The sequence below is a fragment of the Ovis canadensis genome, chromosome 1 (assembly GCF_042477335.2).
Source record: "Ovis canadensis isolate MfBH-ARS-UI-01 breed Bighorn chromosome 1, ARS-UI_OviCan_v2, whole genome shotgun sequence".
Taxonomy (NCBI): Eukaryota; Metazoa; Chordata; class Mammalia; order Artiodactyla; family Bovidae; genus Ovis; species Ovis canadensis.
In genome coordinates, this window is record NC_091245.1 from 69,042,451 (window position 1) to 69,064,755 (window position 22,305).

Consider the following 22,305-nt stretch of genomic DNA (forward strand, 5'->3'; position numbering starts at 1 on the left):
TTTCTACATATTAAGTCTAACACTTCCTCATTTCAAAACATATTACAAAGCAACAGTAAGCAAGACAGTGTGGGACTGACATAAAGTCAGACATACAAACCAAAGAAAGAGAAGAGTGAGTCCAGAAGTAAACCCATGCATCTGTGGAAAAATGATTTTTGATAATGATGTTAACAGTACACAACAGGGAAAGGACGTCTCTTCAACAAATAATGCTGGGAAATTGGATCAAAACATGTAAAAGAATGAAGTTGGATCTTTACCTAACACAACATTAAAAAATAAACTTAGAACAAAGACCTAAACATGACAGCTAAAATCCTGAGAAGAAAAAGGCCAAAAGTTTCATGACACTGAGTTTGATTTCTTGAATATGACACCAAAAGCAGAGACAACAAAAGCAAAAATAGACAAGGCAGACTACCTCAAAATTAAAAATTCCTCTTCATCAAAGGAATCAACCAACACAGTAAACAGGCAATCTACAGAATGAGAAAAAATTTTTACAAATCATATTTTTGGTAAGGGGTCAAATATCCAAAATACGTAAGTAACATTTACAACTCAACAGAAATACAAAAACAATCCTATTTAAAAACAGGTAAAAGATCTGATGATGCTGTGAAAGTGCTGCACTCAATATGCCAGCACATTTGGAAAACTCGGCAATGACCACAGGACTGGAAAAGTCAGTTTTCATTCCAATCCCAAAGAAAGGAAATGCCAAATAATGCTCAAACTACCGCACAATTGCACTCATCTCACACGCTAACAAAGTAATGCTCAAAATTTTCCAAGCCAGGCTTCAGCAATACGTGAACCATGAACTTCCAGATGTTCAAGCTGGTTTTAGTAAAGGCAGAGGAACCAGAGATCAAATTGCCAACATCCGCTGGATCATTGAAAAGGCAAGAGAGGTAAAGAAAAACATCTACTTCTGCTTTATTGACTATGCCAAAGCCTTTGACTGTGTGGATCACAAGAAACTGTGGAAAATTTTTCAAGAGATCAAAATACCAGACCACCTGACCTGCCTCTTGAGAAACCTGTATGCAGGTCAGGAAGCAACAGTTAGAACTGGACATGGGACAAAAGACTGGTTCCAAATAGGAAAAGGAGTACGTCAAGGCTGTATACTGTCACCCTGATTATTTAACTTATATGAAGAGTATATCATGAGAAATGCTGGACCGGAAGAAGCACAAGCCGGAATCAACATGCCGGGAGAAATATCAATAACCTCAGATATGCAGATGACACCACCCTTATGGCAGAAAGTGAAGAGAACTGAAAAGCCTCTTGATGAAAGTGAACGAAGAGAGTGAAAAGTTGGCTTAAAGCTCAACATTCAGAAAACTAAGATCATGGTATCTGGTCCCATCCCTTCATGGGAAATAGATGGGGAAACAGTGGAAACAGTGTCAGACTATCTTTTCGGGCTCCAAAATCACTGCAGATGGTGACTGCAGCCATGAAATTAAAAGATGCTTACTCCTTGGAAGGAAAGTTATGACCAATCTAGACAGCATATTCAAAAGCAGAGACATTACTTTGCGAACTAAGGTCTGTCTAGTCAAGGCTATGGTTTTTCCAGTCGTCATATATGGATGTGAGAATTGGACTGTGAAGAAAGCTGAGCGCCAAAGAATTGATGCTTTTGAACTGTGGTGCTGGAGAAGACTCTTGAGAGTCCCTTGGACTGCAAGGAGATCCAACCAGTCCATTCTAAAGATCAGCCCTATGTGTTCTTTGGAAGGAACGACGCTAAAGCTGAAACTCCAGTACTTTGGCCACCTCATGCGAAGAGTTGACTCATTGGAAAAGACCCTGATGCTGGGAGGGATTGGGGGCAGGAGGAGAAGGGGATGACAGAGGATGAGATGGCTGGATGGCATCACGGACTCGATGGACATGAGTCTGAGTGAACTCCAGGAGTTGGTGATGGACAGGGAGGCCTGGCGTGCTGCGATTCATGGGGTCGCAAAGAGTCAGACACGACTGAGTGACTGAACTGAACTGAAACAATCTGAGTAGACAAATATACAAGTGTCCAAAGAATATATGAAAAGATGTTCAACGCTGCTAAGCGTAAGAAAAATGTAAATTAAAACCACGATGAGATATTTCATATCTCAATAAAATGGCCACTACCAAAAGAACAGAAAATAGTAATAGCTGGAAAGGATACAGAGAACTGCAACTCTTGTCTAATGTAGGGGGGAATGTAAAATGGTACAATTATAGAAAATAGTAAAGCAGTATCTCAAAAAATTAAAAACAGAATTAGCATACGACCCAGTAATCTTAGTTTTGGGTATATACCAAAATAACTCAAAGTACAACAGGATCTCAAAGAGATATTTATATACTCATGTGTCCTGTAGCATTATTCAAGAGATAGATGCAAACTCAATGCTCAGCAGCAGATGAATGAATAAAGGAAATGTGGTATACACATACAATGCAATATTAAGTAGTCTTTAAAATGAAGAAAATCTTGTTACATGCCACATAATTGGATGAATTGAGGACATTATGCTAAGTGAAATAAGCCAATTACAAAATAAATATTGTATGATTTCACTCATATGAGGTATTTAACATAGTCAAGGTAACAGAACAAAAGAGCAGAAAGGTGGCGGCCAAGGGTTAAGGATTGGGGGAGGGGATAAAAAATTGTGTTTTAATGGTAGACTTTCAGTTTCACAATACAAAATTCTACAGATCTAGATCATACCCAAAAGGGGGATGCAGCTGAATAGATAAAGAATTACGAAGTGGCAAGAGGAAACTTTGGGGATAAATATATTCATTATCTTGGTTGTAGTGATGACTTCCTGAGTGTATGTTATGTGTGTGTGTATATAAACTTATTATACTATACACTTTAAATGTGTCAATTATATCCACCAATAAATAAATCTGTTTTTAAAACCGCAATTATAACAAAAAAACAACTAAATTATAAAACAGGCAGAAGATCTGAAGCAGCACTTCATCAAAGACACACGAATGAAAAATAAGTACATGAAAACATGCTTAGTGTCATTTGTCAATATGGAAATGTAAGTTAAAACCACGAGTTATCACTACACAACTGAAATGCTAGTACATACACGCAGGAAGATAAAATGGTACAATCACTTTGTAAAAACAGTATCACCATATCTTAAAATATCAAACATTTAGTAGGTGTTTACCCAAAGAAACAAAGCATATGCTCACACAAAGGCTTACACACAAATGATCATCTTTATTTATAACAGCCAAAAGCTGAGGGGAAAATATCCAACAACATATAAAGCCTTAAGTTATATACAATGAACAAAGTAGAATTTAACTAATGACATATGCAACACAGATGTATGTGAAAATAATCATGCTGAGTCGAAAAAAGCAACAAAAAGATCTCACAATGCACAGCTTCATCCACATAAAATTCTAGAAAATTCAGACCAATGTATCAAGTGACAGAAAGCAGATCAGTCATTGTGCATTAGGGAAGAAGCAATAAATAGCAAAAGATTACAAAGGAGCACAAGGAAACTTCAAAAGATAAAGGATATGTTTATTATCTTGTGATGACTTCATGGGTATATACAGATATCAAATCTATTCAAAGTGCACATTTTAAACCTGTGTGATTTAGTATATATCAATTGTACTTCAATAAATCTGTTTAAAATATCACAATATGCAAAGAATAATATGCAGGGCAAAATAAAGTCAAATTAAGGTTAGAATAATAATAAACACACAAGAAACTGTCATTTATAATTAAAAGAGTAACAGTATAATCATTTAAGTATTAATACTTACAACTGGTACTACAACAGGCATTTCAATTACCTGCAACTGATAACTCAATCCATGAACATGCTTACAAAAGCCCATCAGACACATTCCATGAAACAAGTATAAGTCATCTTGACTACTGGACAGATCAATGTGCTTAATTTACACTTGTCACAACTTCTACTCTTAAACACAATTCCTACTGAAATATAACGGGGAGCAATCTAGAACAAAGTAACATCAAAAATTCTACAGCATGAATCAAACGTCTGTCTGCAAAAATAACCCCAATTCTGTACCATCCCATTCATTATTCATGAAGTACATGAATAATGCACTTGGCAATGAGACTCTGCCGTTTCCCCTACCAAGAGATGGGTTTCCTTGGTCACTCAGACTGCCTGTAAAGAATCTGTCTGCAGTGCAAAAGACTTGGGTTCAATCCCTGGGTCAGGAAAATCCCCTGGAGAAGGGAATGGATACCCACTCCAATATTCTTGCCTGGAGAATTCTATGGAGAGAGGAGCCTGGTGGACTACAGTCCATGGGGTCACAAAGAGAGTCAGACATGACTGAGCAACTAACACTACCAAGAGATCTTTTCATAGCCCTGTTTACTCCAGGCTTGACCTTTTAAGGAAGATCAACAGAATGTAGCAAATGTCACAGTTTGCCAGTTCTGAGCTAGGCTTCAAGAGGCCATGTATGTCACTGCTCTCTTGCAATCCTGCCACTACCATGAGAACAAACCCACTCTAACCTGCTAGAGGACAAGAGGAAAGCCCAGATGTCCCACAACAGTCCATCCTAGAGAACCCCCATCCAACAGAGGCAGAATCGTTCTCCTGACCTGATTCTGAATGCAGACTTAAACGAGCCCTACCAAGATGAGAAATACTGCCTGATTCATAGACTTACTCTAACAATAAATGTTTGTTTTATGTCAAGTTCTAGAGTAATTTATTACAAAGCAATAGCCAACTGATACAGCAACCCTATTTTAAAGATACCATATTATTCTTATCCCTAGAAGGAGTCACTGCAGATTAACAACTGATGTAGGTCTCTCAACTTTTGAAAACAATGGGAAAAGAAGGCATAAAAGTCTTTTATTCTTTTACTAACAGTGACTCTAGAAAATATCTGTCACAGTTTGTCAGTCTCAGAGATACACAACTGAGCAAAATAATTTTAACAAGTTATCAGTCAACTACAATCTCTCATGAAATTGTGTCGCAAGGTAGTTTTACTGGATCCAAAAATACAATCAAATCTTTCAGGATATGCTATAAATCTATAAAAACTGTTACGGAACAATCTGCTTCTTTGTCCAACATTCTTTTTCCTATTTATGCTAATGGTATCTTCCTCTTAAGCTCCTGGATCAAGGGAGGAACAAATGATACCTAGACTGATCAGAGTGCCTTTTGCTCCTAGCCACCATTATTATATCATGGATGGCAACGTAGCCAGAATGGGAAATTTGGAATCCTTCTTATGATACCTGCAAGGACAACTGGGAAAGGTATACTCTTCAGCGGAAATAATGGCTATGACAATGATGTAGATTACAGCAGGTAGTGCCCATCTTTGTCACCTCATGGAGGTAACACACTTAGGAATGAATTCACCACAGGAAAAAATCAAAGGGATGGAGAAAAAAATCAAAAATCGCCAAGGGATGGAGACATTATCCTATCATTTACATCCACTGATTCAAACATGTCAATTCAAATAGTTGCAATAACAGCAGAATAGGTACTATTTATCAATTGACTCACTGACACCTACTAGAAAAAAACAGAAAAATATTAAAAACTGACAGTTTGGTGGCATCAAAAAGCTAATACAACAGTAAAGAATGATCAGGCCAAGATCCAAGACAAGATGCAGACCTAGAGATACACACCTGGCACCTAAGGATGCTTTTAACTTGGGCTTATTTGCTAGTCAGGTGATGCAGTTGAGAAACTGATCACTATTTCTGACATTGCTCTAGGGCTAGTGGGATCAAACGGAGATCACAAGGTTCGGAACTGGTTAAAACCAAACTAAATGTTGCCCACTCTGTGAGTTGAGTTCCTAAAGGATTATACTCTAGTGAACCAGAAGTAAAAAAAAATGTTCTTGCATACACTGCAGTCTCACCTGAAGACATCTAAGTAGCCAGATTAAGAAAAAAAAAAAAAACAACCTCAATCCTTAACACGTAATTAAGGTAATCCCAGAATGTTAGAGACTCCAGAAGTAGCATGAGCAAATAAAAATTATCTCTGGAGAAAGATAACATCATCTCAGGGCTCAGAATTGAGGCATGGAAAAGCAACTGGAAATTTAAATGGAGAAAGCATGGCAGTGAGAGAACCAAAAGAGAAATGTAACAAAAATTATCAGGATAAACTTTGCCTAAATCACTGAATGACTGATAAAACTATGTATGCACAGAGGAAAACTGAAGAAGTCGAGGGGGAAAAGTTGACAGAGGCTGGAGAGAAAGCTTACACTTGAACAGAGCTTTACTGTGAGTATAATGTTTTTTCAACAGGGTACATGCCACTGTGCACAGTTTTGGCAGCAGAAGCTGAAGCCCTACAAGGTTGAAATGTCAGAGGACAGAATCCAAGTCCAGCAGAACAGTTGGGAATCTCTAGAAATATGTAAACCATAGCAAGCTTCAAAATCTGTCTATAAACTTCACCCAAGAATTCTAAGAACATTAAGAGTCCAGTCACTAAAACATAATTATAAAGTTCAGTTTTCAGGCAAAAACTACATGATTTGCAAAGAAACAGGAAACAGTGATCCATATTCAGGAAAAAAGGGGTGTTAAGAGATACAATTCTGAGTACTCTGAATATAGAATCTAAGTCTTAGCATATAAAGAACTCCAAGCAGCTATTTTAAGTATGAGAATTAAAAGAACACACATTCAAAGAGTTGACAGAGACTATAAGAAAGAAAAAGCTGATAAAAAAGATAACTAAAATAAAAATTCACCATAAGGAGGTGATTAGAGGTGGAAGAAGAAAGAATTGGTGAGCTTGAAGATAGACCAATGAAACTATTCAATCCAAAAAACACAGAGTTAAAACTACTGAAGAAAAATTAAGAGTCTCAGAGACCAGTAGGATACTATCAGGCAGTTCAAAACAGATGAAACTCAATTCAACATGTATGTACAATAAGATGTAACAGAAAGAGAGCAAGAAGAGTAAAAAAGGTACACAATAATTTTTCCTAAAGAAATAATGAACAAAAACATCTCAAATTTGGCATAAAATATTACCTTGTAGATCCAAGAATTTCAACAAACCCAAGTATGATGAATATAAAGAATCACTTCTACATATATATCATACATAGTCAATCTACTAAAGGCCAAAAAAATACCTTGAGTGCAGCCAGAAAAAAGTGACTGGTTATATATGAGAAATGACAATGTAACTAATGGCTGACTTATCACCAGAAAAAAAGTGGATACTGGAACATCTTCATGTTCAGTGATGCTATTCTTCAAAAATGAAAAACAGGTATTTTCCAATAAACAAAAATTAGATTTGTGGCTAGCAGACAAAATAGTTTTTAAAAAAAATGGGGAAAGGAACAAGTAATAAAAATAGTGAACAAAAAAAAGACAGCATTCTTGAGAAAAATAATACAACAGTCACAATAAATAGAAAGCACATAATAAGATAATTTAAATCCTAATAACCATTAATTTATGAAATATGAATGAATTCTTATGTTATAATTAAAAGACTAAGTGTTAGATGGGACTGAAAGTAAAACAACAATGATGTGGTGTATACATAAAACAGCTGTAAAACATAAAGGGGCAGAAAAATTTTAAATAAATGGTTGCAGGGAGAAAACAAACCACACAAACATTAACTATAAGAAAGTTTGTGTAGCTATGTTATTAGCAATAAAAGTAGGCTTCAAAGCAAAAAGTATCTCCAAAGATAGTAAGAATCAACAATGATAAAAGTTTTAACTCATCAGAAACATGAAACAATTCTAGATTTATGTTCCCCAACCATACAGACTCCAATATATAAACCAAAAATGGACAGCAAAGCAAATCCATAACCACAGTAGAAGATTTTAACACTTCTCTCTAATAGACCCATTATGCAGAAATTAACCTGGTAGGGATGTAAAAGTTTTGAACAACATGATTAACAAAATGACTTAACAAACACATAAATACTGCACTCAAAAAACTGAAGATTACACATTCTTTTGAAATACACACAAAGTAATTATGAAATCTTATCAGAAACATATTAAAAAGGTATTCAATCACATTTGCAATCAGGGAAATAGAAAGTAAAACCACTAAGAGACAGTGCACCATACCCTCTAGTATGACTAATATTAAATATTAACAATATAATATGCTGCAGAAGATACAGTACAAAAGGAACTCTGCTGATGATTAGAAACTGCTACAAACACTTTAGAAAAAAAATGGTGAATAGCTTCTGAAACAGAACGTAAATATACGCTGTGTGCTTAGTCACTTCAGTCATGTCTGACTCTTCGTGACTCTATGGACTACAGCCCACCAGGCTCCTTTGTCCATAGGGTTCTCCACTCTAAAACCAAGCTATTAAATTCCTAGATATTTACTAAACATACAGGTGTGCATGTGTGTACTAGGAGACATGTACAAGTAAATGCATAGCATTATTTACAACTGTCTAAAAATGGAAACAAGTCAAATTTCCACCAAAAACAGAATGAACTATGGAGTATTAGTATACTGTACAGCAATGAAAATTAATCAGCTACAGTCATATGCAACAATAGGACTAAAACTCATAAAGCTGGAAAAGCCAGAATCTGCTTGTACAAATTTCATTAACAGAAAAAAATGTCAAAAATGTGTTTTTTGATGGCAAAAACGTGAGGCAAAAAAGTTAGTATCAGAAAACATAGGAAGGTAGTTCCCCAGCAGAGAAGGAAAGTAGAGGATCTGGCAATGTTTTAATTTTTGACAGGGGTGATTAAGCACACATGTACTTTTGAATACTTAAGTTGGACCTTTTTTCCATGTACTATTCTGAGCATTCTTTTCACAGTAAAAAATGTTTCAAAACTGAAAATATAGACATTTAAGGCTTTGGACGTTCCCCTAAGTAAGGTGTTAGCATTATCCTCCAGTATTTTGTTTTTATTTTAATCAAATATATACAAATACATATTTTAAAAATCAAATAAAGCATGTTATGAAAAACAGAACCAGTGAAATCCCACCCCAATTTCTAAATACATTCATATCTTGATTTTTCATTTTGGATCTTATTATTTTCCTATATAAGAAAATGATTTTTATCTTCTTATATCCATCCCTCTGTAACCTCCTCCAAATTATACCACAGTCCTACTTGAAGATGGCTAACTGATTTCTTGACAAAACTGCAACAGTGATTCAATAAGAAAAAAAGTCTTTACAACAAATGGTGCTGGAACAACTGGATATATGTGGAGAGGAAAAAAAAAAACACTGACTCAAATCTGACACTCTATATCAGTGTTTATTTCAAAGCAGATTATAGGTTTACACGTAAAATATAATAGTGTTAATCTTGAAGACAGAAAAAAATCATCAGGCTCTAAAGATAGAAAAGTGTTCTTAGAAATAACAAATGCATGATCCTTAGAATTAAAATCTGATAAATTAGACTTCATCAAAACAAAATCTTTTAGTTGGTGAGAGATTCTATGCAGAGGATTAAAAAGCTAGTGACAGATTTGGAGAAAATGTGTACAAATCACCTACCTGACAAAACACTCATATCTAAAATATAAAAGTACCTTGAAAATTCTGCAGTAAGACATCAGTAAAAATATCAAAATAAGGACATTCGAAAATCATCTCCATAACACGAAAAAGAAAACTGACAAAAACAGTCAACATTTTCCTAACACTAGAAATTAACCAAAGGCTTGCAGCAATCTGGGAAGAGCTTATTCAAGAAAGATGGCTAATCTTAATGAGACCAGCAAACTCAGCAGCACTGATTCTGCCCTATTCCCATCCTCCCAACACAGTAGACTTGAAACCCAACAGTCCACAAGTCTGGTGAAAGCCAGCAGCCTGGTAGTCACCCAAGAGGGGCAGAAAAGGGCGACAGTTCCTTGACTACTGCATCCTCAGAGAACTGTTCATTATTTGACATGTCTGGTGGTTTCCTGGAAGACCCCACTCCCAAAGCTATCCAAAAAGTGTACTCAGTGCAAAAAAAAAGCCTTTTCCCCAAAGCCATTTGCAAAAACAACTGCAAGCAATTGTACCATGTTATAGCTGACTGAGGCACAGGATAACAGATGAGACCAACAATAGACTAACCAAGAAGTTTAAAAAGAAAAAATGGGGGTTAGAAAAGCTCTAAAATATTCCTGACAATCTACATGGTCAAATGTATGCCCAGAGCCACATACAAGCTGCAGGTTGCGCACATAATCAGGAAGGGCCTGAGAAAGCCCTAAGTGCACACCAATGGCTAACCTAGAAGCTCTGCACAATCAGGAAACAAAGGGTAAAGCTAAGTAATAAATTTCCTGGTTAACTGCTAAAGCTGTGCCCCAACAAACATACACACAGAGCCTCTAAACAAAACTGGAAAACGTACTCGTCTCAGGCACTGTCCAATTATCAGCTGACCACTAAGCTAACTGAGTAGAGACATTTCAGTAGCCACACAAGGCAAAGAATATATATTTTACAGAATTAGTTCTGAAAAATCACTAAACTAGCTAACAGCAACAAACAGTAACAAAAACAAATGCTGGGAAAGAAAGAGTATCTAATCATCACAGCTGCCATATTATTTAAAATGTAGCCTTCAACAGCAACAAAAAAATGACATTTTAAAAATGTATGGCTCATAGACATGAAAAAAAGGCAAGTGAAACTGTCTCTGAGGAAACGCAGACATTGGACTTAGTGAACAAAGCTATAAATCAGCCATTTTAAACATGTTCTAAGAACTACTAAAGGAAATCTATGTCAAAAGAACTAAAGCAAAATATAAGATGGATGTCTCACAAGCAGAAAATATGAATAGGGAGATAGAAATCATGAAAAAGAACAAAATAAAAGCCGAAAAATACAATCATGAAAATGAAAAATTTACTACAAGGTTTCAGCAGCAGATGTGTTGTACAAGAAATACTAAAGAGTATACTTCAGGCTAGAATCAAAGGACAATGGTGAGTAACTTGAATACACATGAAGAATTAATGAGCATGGTACCCAATGTTCACTGCAGCATTATTCACAATAGCTAGGGCATGGAAGCAACCTAGATGTCCATCAATAGATGAATGGATAAAGAAGCTGGTTTATATACATATATATATATGTATACACACATACACACAAAATGGACTATGCTGCTGCTGCTGCTAAGTTGCTTCAGTCGTGTCTGACTCTGCGACCCCATAGACGGAACCCCACCAGGCTCCCCCATCCCTGAAATTCTCCAGGCAAGAACACTGGAGTGGGTTGCCATTTCCTTCTCCAATGCATGAAAGTGAAAAGTGAAAGTGAAGTCGCTCAGTCATGTCCGTGAAAGTGAAGTTGCTCAGTTGTGTCCGACTCTTAGCAACTCCATGGAGTGCAGCCTACCAGGCTCCTCCGTCCATGGGATTTTCCAGGCAAGAGTACTGGAGTGGGGTGCCAATGGACTATAACTCACCCATAAAAAGGAATGCATCTGAGTCAGTGCTAATGAGGTGGATAAACTTAGAGCCTATTATACAGAGTTAAGTAAGTCAGAAAGAGAAAAACAAGTATCATATACTAATACATATATATGGAACCTAGAAAGATGGTACTGATGAACCTATTTACAGCGCAGCAATGGAGATCCAGACATAGAGAACAGACTTATGGACATGGGGGGCAGGGAAGGAGAGAATGGGACAAATGGAGAGAGTAGCATGGAAATATATATACTACCATATGTAAAATAGATAACCAGTGGGAATTTGCTATATGACTCAGGGAACTCAAACCAAGGCTCTGTGACAACTTAGAGGGGTGGGATGGGGTGGCAGGTAGGAGAGAAGTTCACAAGAGAGGGGACATATGATACCTATGGCTGATTCATGTTGATGTATGACAGAAACCAACACAATATTGTAAAGCAATTATCCTTCAAATAAAAACAAATTTTAAAAAAAGCATGGTAAAGATAACTTGATAATATAAAAGTCTAATTTTAAAAATTGTGACTTTTTTCTCCTGTTGGAGTTAAAAGCCATGGAAAAACAATTTGCATGGCACAATGAAAAGCAACAATAGAAGAAAGCCAGGAGAAAATTTTAAGACATATAGAAAACAAATAGCAAAATGGAAGATATAAATTCTACATTATTGGAATTAAATGCAAATTAATTGGGTATTCCAATCAAAAAGCAGACATTTGGTAGAATGGGTAAAAGAACACAATCCAACTATATGCTGCTTACAAGGGACATATTTTAGGAACTTCCTTGGTGGTACAGTGGATAAGAATCCACCTGCCAATGCAGACCGCACAGTTCAATCCCTGGGCCAGGAAGATTCCATATGTTGTGGAGCAACTAAGCCCAGTGCCACAACTAATAGAGCCCGGCAGCTGCAACTACCAAGCCTGCACACCACAACTACTGAAGCCCCTGTGCCCTGAGCCTGCATACCACAACTATTGAGCCCATATGCAGCAACTACTGAAGCCCGTGAGCCGAGAGCCTGTGTTCCACAAGAGAAGCCACCACAATGAGAAGCCCTTGCAACACAACAAAGAGCAGTCCCCACTCACCACAAATAAAGAAAGCCCACACAAAAGAAGGAAGACCCAGTAAAGCCAAAAGTAAATTAATTTTTAAAAGGAGACAAGATTCAAAGAATTTAAAAGTGAAAGGACAGAAAAAGATATCCAGTGCAAACAGTAACCAAAAGACAGCTACTCTAGTAGTTATATTCTTTTCAGACACAAGACAGGAAGGGGAAAAAATCATTACTAAAGACAAAGAACATTTTATAAGAAAAAAGGTTCAATTCATCAAAAATTATGGATAAACTGTAATATATATATATGCTGTATATGTATATATATACTGTAATATATATATAAAATGTAATATATATATATATATACTGTATATGTATATATATATATATACTGTAATATATATATACTCCTAACAAAGCCACAAAATATATGAAGAAGAAACTTACAGAATTGAAAGGAGAACTAGACAACAGACTAAAACAAAAACAGAGAGACTTCTGTGCCTCACTTTCAGCAACAGAAAGAACCAGATAGGAGACCAATAAGAAAACGGGACTTAAACACTATAAACTAACCAGATCTAACAGGTAACTACAGAATACTCAAAGAAAGCAGAAAACACTTTTTTCTCAAGCGTACATGGAACATTCTCCAGTATACAGACCGTATGTTAAGCCATAAAACAACACATTTAAAAGGAATCAGATCATACATAGTATATTCTCCAACCACAACGGAATGAAACTAGACATCAGTAACAGAAGAAAATTTGGAAAATTAACAAATACATGGAAATTAAGCAACAGATTCCTAAATATTCCTTAGATCAAAGAAATCACATGAGAAACTATAAAATATGTTGAGATGAAAACAAAAACACAACACACTAAAACTGATGAGACGAAGTAGCAGCAGTGATTAAAGGGAAATTTATAGCTATATACATCTACTTTAAAAGGAGATATCAATAATCTAACCATCCTTCTGAAGAAACCAGAAAAAGAGCAAATTAAACCCAAAGCAAACAGAAGAAAGGAAATAATAAAGATTACAGCAGAAATGAAAGAGAATTTTTAAAAATAAAAACAATGAAATCAAAAGTTGGATTTTTAAAAATACCAACGAAATTGACAAACCTTCAGGTAGGGCTTGATCAAAAAAAAAAAAAAAAAGACAAATTAAACAAGCTAAACCACCCATCACCACACCCTATTTTATTGCGCTTCACAGCTACTGCCTTTTTTTTTTTTAACAAGCTGAAGGTTTATAGTGACCCTGCATGAAACAAGTCTATCAGCACCATTTTTCCAACAGCGTTTGCTTACTGTGTCTCTGTGTCACACTTTGTAATTCTTGCAATATTTCAAACTTTTTCCACTATTATTTTTTGCTATCTTTGATCAGTCATCTTTAATGTTACTATCATAATTGTCTGGGGGCACCAGAAACCATGCTCATGTAAGACGGTGAACTTAATACTGTGTATTCTGGTGGCTCCACTGACTGTTCTCGTATCTCTCTCCCCTCAGGTCTTCCCATTCCCTGAGACACAACAATATTGAAATTAGGTCAGTTAATAATCCTAAAATGGCCTCTAAGTGTTTAAGTGAAAGGAAGAGTCAATCAATGCGGCAAGCTTCACTGTTATTTTAAGAACTTCCACAACCACTCCAGCCTTCAGCAACCAACCTCCCTGATCAAACTGAAGCAAGACCATCAACACTGAGGCAAGACACTCAACTGGCAGAAAGGCTGCGACTTGATGAATGATAATGGTTAATAGTAAAGTTTTTTAAAGTATGTATACTGTTTCTATGGAGAAGGCAATGGCACCCCACTCCTGTACTCTTGCCTGGGAAATCCCATGGACGGAGGAACCTGGTAGGCTGCAGTCCATTGGGTCACTAAGAGTCGGACATGACTGAGTGACTTCACTTTCACTTTTCACTTTCATGCATTGGAGAAGGAAACGGCAACCCACTCCAGTGTTCTTGTCTGGAGAATCCCAGGGACAGGGGAGCCTGGTGGGCTGCCATCTATGGGGTCACACAGAGTCGGACATGACTGAAGCGACTTAGCAGCCGGCGGCAGCATACTGTTTCTAAGATATAATGCTGTCACACACTTAATTCACTTCAGTATAAACATAACTTGTATATGCACTGTGAAACCAAAAAATTCATGTTACTTGCTTTATTGTGGTGATCTGGAACCAAACCTAACCATCTCAAAGTATGCCTGTATTACAATAAAGAATGAAAGGCCAGTTTTAATACTGGCTTTATAACAAGAAATACAAAGGATTGTAAGGGAAGGGTACAAAGAACTGAATGGGAAGGCATAAAGTAACCCACATGAAATGGATGAATTTCTGGGGGTAAAAAAAGCTAACTGCCAGAACTGATTCAAGAAGACACTGGACATCCCAAATAACAAGGGATTAAGTGATGAAAAAACTTCCCACTAAGAAAGCAAGGACCAGATGGCTTCTCTGGTGACAGCTACCTTTAAACCAAACATTCAAAGAATTGACACCGATCCTTCTCAAACACAGGAAAACAAAATTACAAATAAATATCCCTTACAAATAAACTCACAAAAATCTTTTTTCTTGTGTGTGTTTCTTGAAGATATATCATCTAGATCCTTTTGTCCTCCTGATGAACTAATTCTTCTTCAGACCTGCTGCACAGCCACCTTCCTTGCATCTCCCTGCACTATCATCATTTTCCTGTGCTAAATCTTATTTCCTGGATCCCTCCTCTTTTTGATTCACCGAATCATTCTGATAGAGCCCGGGTCCTCTAGTAAATTACTGAGAGAGAGATGCATTTGAAGTAAATATTCTAACAACCTCATATGTTCTATGTATTTACTCCCACATTTGACAGCTTTGGGAAGGTACAGTATTAGTAGTTTGGAAATAACTTTTCCTTTACAACTCTGAGGCATTATTTCATTATTATTTTTCCAAAGATACTGAGTCCTAATCTCTTTTATATTGTCCATAAACAAAAGCTTTTAGGAATTTCCCTTTGTTTCTGATGCCTGAAATTCTATCATGGTTTTTTTTTTTTTTCCCCAAGTCACTATGCTGTGCATGCTATGAATCCTTTTAATGTGGAAACTCAAGACTTTTGTGGAATTATTCTTAAATAACTTCCTCCATCCATTTCCTCCCATTCTATAATTCTGATTTTTCATACGTTGAACTTGCCAAGAGTGATCCTCTAGCTTTATTTTCTCTTACAACTCGCAACTCTTTTGTCCTGCTTTGTGAAAGCTCTTCTCAATTTTACCTTCCAACCTTCTACTAGAAATTTAACATCCTAAATTTCTAACTCTTCTGTTAAGTATTTCATATTCTAAATGTCTAAAAGCTTGTTTTCTAAGGATTGACTCTTCATAATATCGTTTCTCATTTCAAAGATATAATTATCCCCTTATTTTCAAAATTATCAGTAACTTTTTAAAGACATTTTCTTTTAAAACTTAAGTTTTAAAACTATTATAATAAAGTTTCTACCTACTTCCTCTTTTTAGTCATCCTTAATCTCATATTTTAAAATGAAAAAAGGTCTAAAATAAAAAACCTAAAAGTTGTCTAGTCAATGAACCCAGAGATTATCATACTATTATAAATGAAGTCTGACACAGAAAGATTGATACCATCACTTATATGTGGAATCTAAAATACGATACAAATGAACTCGCTTATAAAATAGAAACAGTCCCAGAAACATTAAAAGAAAAAAAAATTTACAGGTTGCAGCAGGGAAAGGAGGAATAGGTTGAGTTTGGGGTTGGCAGAGGCAGGCTACTATGTATGGAGTACATCAATAGGGTCCTATATACTATGTAGCACACAGAACTATAGCCAATATCCTGTGGTAAACTAGAATGCAAAAGGTTTTTTTTTTTTAAGTTGCCTTGAAATTCTCTGTTAATAGGTAGTGTCAATGTGAGATGATCAGTCTGATGATTTCCCTGGTGGATCCCCATCTGTTATTATCTGTTGGTCTCTTTTCCTCATCAGTTTGCTATAGTAGAATGACTCTTCCAATCTTACCTTTGGGGGCAGAAGCTTGATGTCTAGTATTTTCAGAACCAGGAGGAAAGAAGCTCGATGATTCCTAGTTTAACATGTAAAATTCTTCTCAATTCTGTTTCTGAGTATGACACTCTTAACCTGAGCTTGCCTACTGTTCAAGAACGGAGTATCAGAGAGGAAACTTTGATAAAGGTAAGAAATATCTTCTTGGCACCATGAGGGTTGTTAATTTGTTATTAACTCTTAGACAATTCTTTTAAGGTACCTGCAGCTACTAATTCCTGAAGCACCACAGGGTTCAACAGCACTATTCTAGACCATTCTAGGCCTTTCCCACCAGAAGTAGAAAGTTGAGTTTTGTTAGTGGTACAAAGTTGCTGCTTTCCAGCTTCCAGAGTTTTACTTCTGTGACCAACTTTCCAGTTTTTTCCTTGATACCCTATGCTTTAAAAAAAAATTATTATAATTCTACAAGGGGGTTGATTTCAAAATAAATGTTTAATCCACCATGTTTTAAAAGATTCATCTCACCAGTTTTGATGTGGCATGTCTTCTTCACTGTTGCTCCTTTTTAAATAGTATGAAATTTAGGCTCAAGTTTGAATAGGATACAGTTTTAATCACCCAAATAGTTGAAATCATTTTAGCTTTAACAACTAGCTTTTCTATAATGTAGTCAAAATATATTGACTTATACAATTTCTCTTATTTAAAATTTCAAATTCTCTTTGAAGCCCAATACATTAAAAAAAAAATTTAATTCACATAAATTGGAAAAAATGTGTATTTACTGGGAACAAAGTTTGACATATACCTGTTAGATAAAGCATATTGCTATCCAAATCTTCATAGCCTTAATTTTTGTTTACTTGATCTATTAAATTCTGAGAGGTAAATTAAAATCTCCTGAAAAAGACTGATGTTACCAATTTCTCTAAAAACACTTCATGTTTCAATGCTATTTGAGTTTATCACACAAATGCTCAAGCCTACTATTGTTTAGTGGTCTAATTTTTAATTAATTAAAAAAAATTCTCTTTTTCTCATTCAAAGGTTATGGACTAGAAAAGTTTTAGCCTTTGCTTGATACGAATGTCTAGTATTATTTTTGCCATTTATTTCAAACATTTGCTATTTTTACTTAGATAAAACTCTTATAAAACCACATAAATATTTTTAATTCAATTTATAAAGGGGAGGAGAGTGGGAAAGAAATCTATTCCAATTAAATTAAGAAAAAGCTGTTAGAAGGGTACTGGGTAACCAAACTTAACAGAAAGCTGGGAAATAAGGTGTGGAAAAGGAGATAAGCCAGGAGATAGTCAGGCAAGCAATATCACACCAAAGGACATCTACTTAGGATACCATTTGTATCACTCTAATGGCAATGCCACCATTAAGACATTAACTGCCGTAGTGTAAGTCTGTGATTCCACCACAGCCAGACAGATACCTCTATCTCCATTTCTACCTCCCTCCTGTATGAGCTGTTTCAGTAGGATCAATATATATGGAATAATCAATTTGGTTTCCTAGTTTCCATCCTGTTTAAACTGCTGGCTCTCCTTGTTTATGTTGTAATTTTTCACTGCTTATGAGCATGCAGAGGCCTATGGCAGAGAACACAGGTAAGGATGGGTCTATTTCCAGTAAGTTTGCAGCCACAAAGAGTATAAATAGGGAACTATTCAAGAATGAGGTTCAGGGCAAGGTTTTCAGGCAAGTTTCCTATTCCCAAACCACTAGATCATCCAATATTCATGGAACAGTAGACAGTTCTGCTGTCATCCTTTACCACTCTGTCTACACAGAAACTCCAATCTCAGCGATACAGATAAAAATGCTTTCTCGCACTGACAGTAGGGGACAAACTATTGTCCTTTGCTTTAGCTGATTTGTCTCAACAGGTAACTTGGATGAAGTCAAATGTACCTCCCTACTTTACCATGGTGCCAGAAACCACAGTAACTTCTTTACTAACTAAAGTTAAGCTTATATTAACTATGAGAATGGTTAAAATATAAACTTGTTATAAGACTAACATACTATCTTAAAACTCCAAGACTCTATTAACTCTATAAACTCTGTTCTATTTACTAACTCTAAAAGAGGCAGAAATATACTTTTTAAACTATATTATTTTATATTTTTCATATTTTCTAATTCTATTTTTCATATTTTCTAATTCATATTTTCTAATAATCATACTCATTGTAAGACAATGCAAGCATGTTCAATTGTGTCCAACTCTTTCCAACCCCCTGGACAGTAGCCCGCCAGACTTCTCTGACAATGGAATTTTCTAGGCAATAATACTGGAGTGGGTTGCCATGCCCTCCTCCAGAAGATCTTTCCCACCTAGGGATCAAACCCACGTCTCTTGCATCTCCTACACTGGCAGGCGGATACTTTACCACTGAGCCACTGGGGATGCCCCTTCTAAAACAACAGTATACGTTCAATTCAAGAACTCTTAAAAACTCCAGCAAAGACAAACATCTCACATCTTAAATACCAGAAACTACTATTGCCCAGCGGGAACTACATTTTAAGGATTCCCCCAATAGGAGCAGTGCATTCACAACTGCTTCCAAATTTTAAAACAATATCTATTTCTAAAAAATGTAAACATTGGTAGTCCAGATTATTAATTTTTATTATCTTCTGTTTTCACACCAACTCCTATTCCAATTAGAATATCTCTTAAGGCATGCCTTAAAGGTACTATTATAACTCAAAACTCAACAATACAATTACAATCTCTTACTATTCATCTCAAATATTTCTACAGTTGACAGTACTAACAATTAAAAAAAAATACCACTATAGCATAACTATCTTGGTCTTAGTTGTCAAAGTTTTTTTTTCAAAGCTCGTAAGTTAAAAAAAAAAAAACTCCTAAGTTTTTTAATATAAGGCGAATTTTATCTTATAGCTTATAAGCTTATACCTTATAAGCTTTACTTTTTATCACATTCATTTAAAACAGTCTCTACGTCAAACAAGGAAAATACTTGCATTCCACAATTCCCATCTCTGTGCTTTTTAACAAATCTTCACCCTAGCTGATACTCCCTTCCTTCTCCACCAATCTATAAATATCACTTATTCAAAATCTAGGTTAAAAAGTACTTTTCCCAGGAAGCTTTCACAGTCTTACTACAAAGTGTTGATATCAGCATGTGTAAATCCAGTAATTCAAATATTTCATTATTAAGCACTCTTCAAGTTGTATCTTAGATAATGACCTCTCTGGAGCAGGAACCACATCATTTGCTTTATATATCTGCATTCTTATCCTAGCGTGATACTAAATGAATTTTATACAATAATTAACCCAGTTAAAACAAGAGAAGGCTGGGAGAAATACAACCACAGTTAAAATGTTTTTCTGAACACAAAAAAATTACATCTCCCAAAACCAAATTCAAATATAATATTCATTTTTTCAAAACACAAACACAGAACTTTTCCTTAAATATTGTTTTTCTACACACAGAAAGTCAGGTTTTAAAGCTATAATAGCATGCTAATTATTTTGTTTGTAATATTCTAAATCTAGCCCCCAAAAGCTATTATATAAATTCTTAGTATTTTAAAGATAATATATTTTTCAATGTCTAATCAATTTTGACCTCTGTACTTCACAAATACAAAACCTACATAATAAAAGTTCACAGATGAGTTTTATTTCTTCAAGATAACAAAATTCTTCGAGCAAGAAATTATTAAGCAAACTTGGTACAAATTCCAAACAACAAAACTTCATAGAAATACTTTCATTCATAACCTCAAAAACAATCATAATCCAAACATTAATGAGGAAGTATTTTCATGTCCACATCTGCACAATTTACAAAATACATCTATTCCTCAAAACTCAGCATACTAGAATGTGAAGATACATATTTTCATTGTTATGTACTTTTTATAACTTTATTATAAGAATACATGTTTCAGAAAAAAATCTTTCTCCCAAAAGCACCAATTGTTACACTACAATAAGGTTTACAGTGCTCAACAGTCATGAAAATCAATGCTGTAACCATTAATCCCATTCAAAAAAATTATTGAAGCACAAATAAAAACCATGATCAATAATTCCATTGCAGATCAATTTACAAAGTGTCCTTCATAGATTTTAACATTCAAACTTTTGTGCAACTCTCTTAAGGTAGCATTCTCATTCTTTACACTTAAATGGCAAAATCTTTCTGGTTGAGATTGGATACTTGCCTGTAAATGAAAGTACAAAAATTTATTTCTACCCCTATAATCACAATCAGAAATATCTTATTAAGCAACCTGAAATGCCTGAAAGCTAACTTACGTAATGCCTAGAAGCTACTAATAAAGAGGTTCCAAAAAACAGCTATATAAGGAGGCAATCCAAGACCTCTTCTACCTACTTCTTGGCTGTATGCCTAGAGGCTACTGTAATGAACGCAAGCCAGACAACTATGTTACCTATGGAGGTAATTCAAATCTCTGCATTCTAAACAAATTTTGTTATAAAACCTCTCAAGGGTTACTATTAATGAAAACTAAAAAACATCTCTGATGTTGATATATATCACACTGGGAAAAAAAAGGCCTACAGTACAAACTACCTATCATCTAATTTATCTCCAAATTCATCCAACAATGCCAATAATAGTAAAGAAACAGATTCAGGCATCAACTCTCACTACACTGGGAAAGGACGAATATGCCATTAGCAAGTTTGAAAACAAGCCAAACCTATTTCTGATGATGGCGGTCAGAAAAGTAGTTACTTCTTCGAGGGAGAATTAATAGGAAGGGCACAAGGCACCTTTTTCAGTGCAGAAAACGTTCTGTACCTTGATCTAGGTTGAAGTTACTGGGTGTATTTATTTGTGGAATTTCATTTACTTGTATTCATAAGATTTGTGCACTTAAATATATGTAAATTGTATATAAGTAAAACATTTAAAAACAAGTCACCAGTAATGGTAAAATCTAAAAACCTTTTCTCAATTCTCATCTTTTCTCCATATTTCTAATTGCAGAACACAAATAGTCCCTAAACGCAACTCTTTCCCACTATAAGACCCACAAGGCTTTGTTAGTATTCTGCCAGCACTTTTCTTAAACTCTGCTTCATATTAATTCACTTAAATAATAATTCAATATTCATTAACTGCTCCTGTGCAAAACATGGGATTAGGCAACCTCCAACATTTATCTAACACACAGAGAAACCAAATTCCCTAAGCTGGATTCAAGCCACCCTATTATCTGGTTTCTAATAATGTCTCCTCTTTTAATTCCCATCACTTCTTTACAGGAATGTTCTTTCCCCAACATACTCTTTTCTCAACTATCCGTAATACACAGTTCAGTTTGTACTTTATCCTTTCTCGGTACTTGTATAGAACTTACTATCTATATCTGCACTGTCCAAAACACGACTAATGAGCACTTGATTCTGGTTGGTCTGAACTGGGACGTCCTTTTAGTAGGTAACACACTGGATTTTGAAGACTTGGTGTGAAAAAAAAGAATGTAAAGTATCTCAATAATGTGTACATGTTGAAATGACAGTATTTGGATATATGGGGTTAAATAAAATGAGTCCAAAATGTTAATTTTACTTATTTTTTAATCTTTTAATGTGGCTATAAAAAATTTAAATCACACTGTGGCTCAACA

General features: G+C 35.3%; 1 protein-coding gene across 23 annotated transcripts in view; it reads right to left on the reverse strand.

The window, feature by feature from the left end:
• ZNF644 (zinc finger protein 644) overlaps positions 1 to 22,305 on the reverse strand; it is a 96,243-nt gene that overhangs the window by 66,638 nt on the left and 7,300 nt on the right. The gene's annotated exons all lie outside the window — the stretch shown is intronic.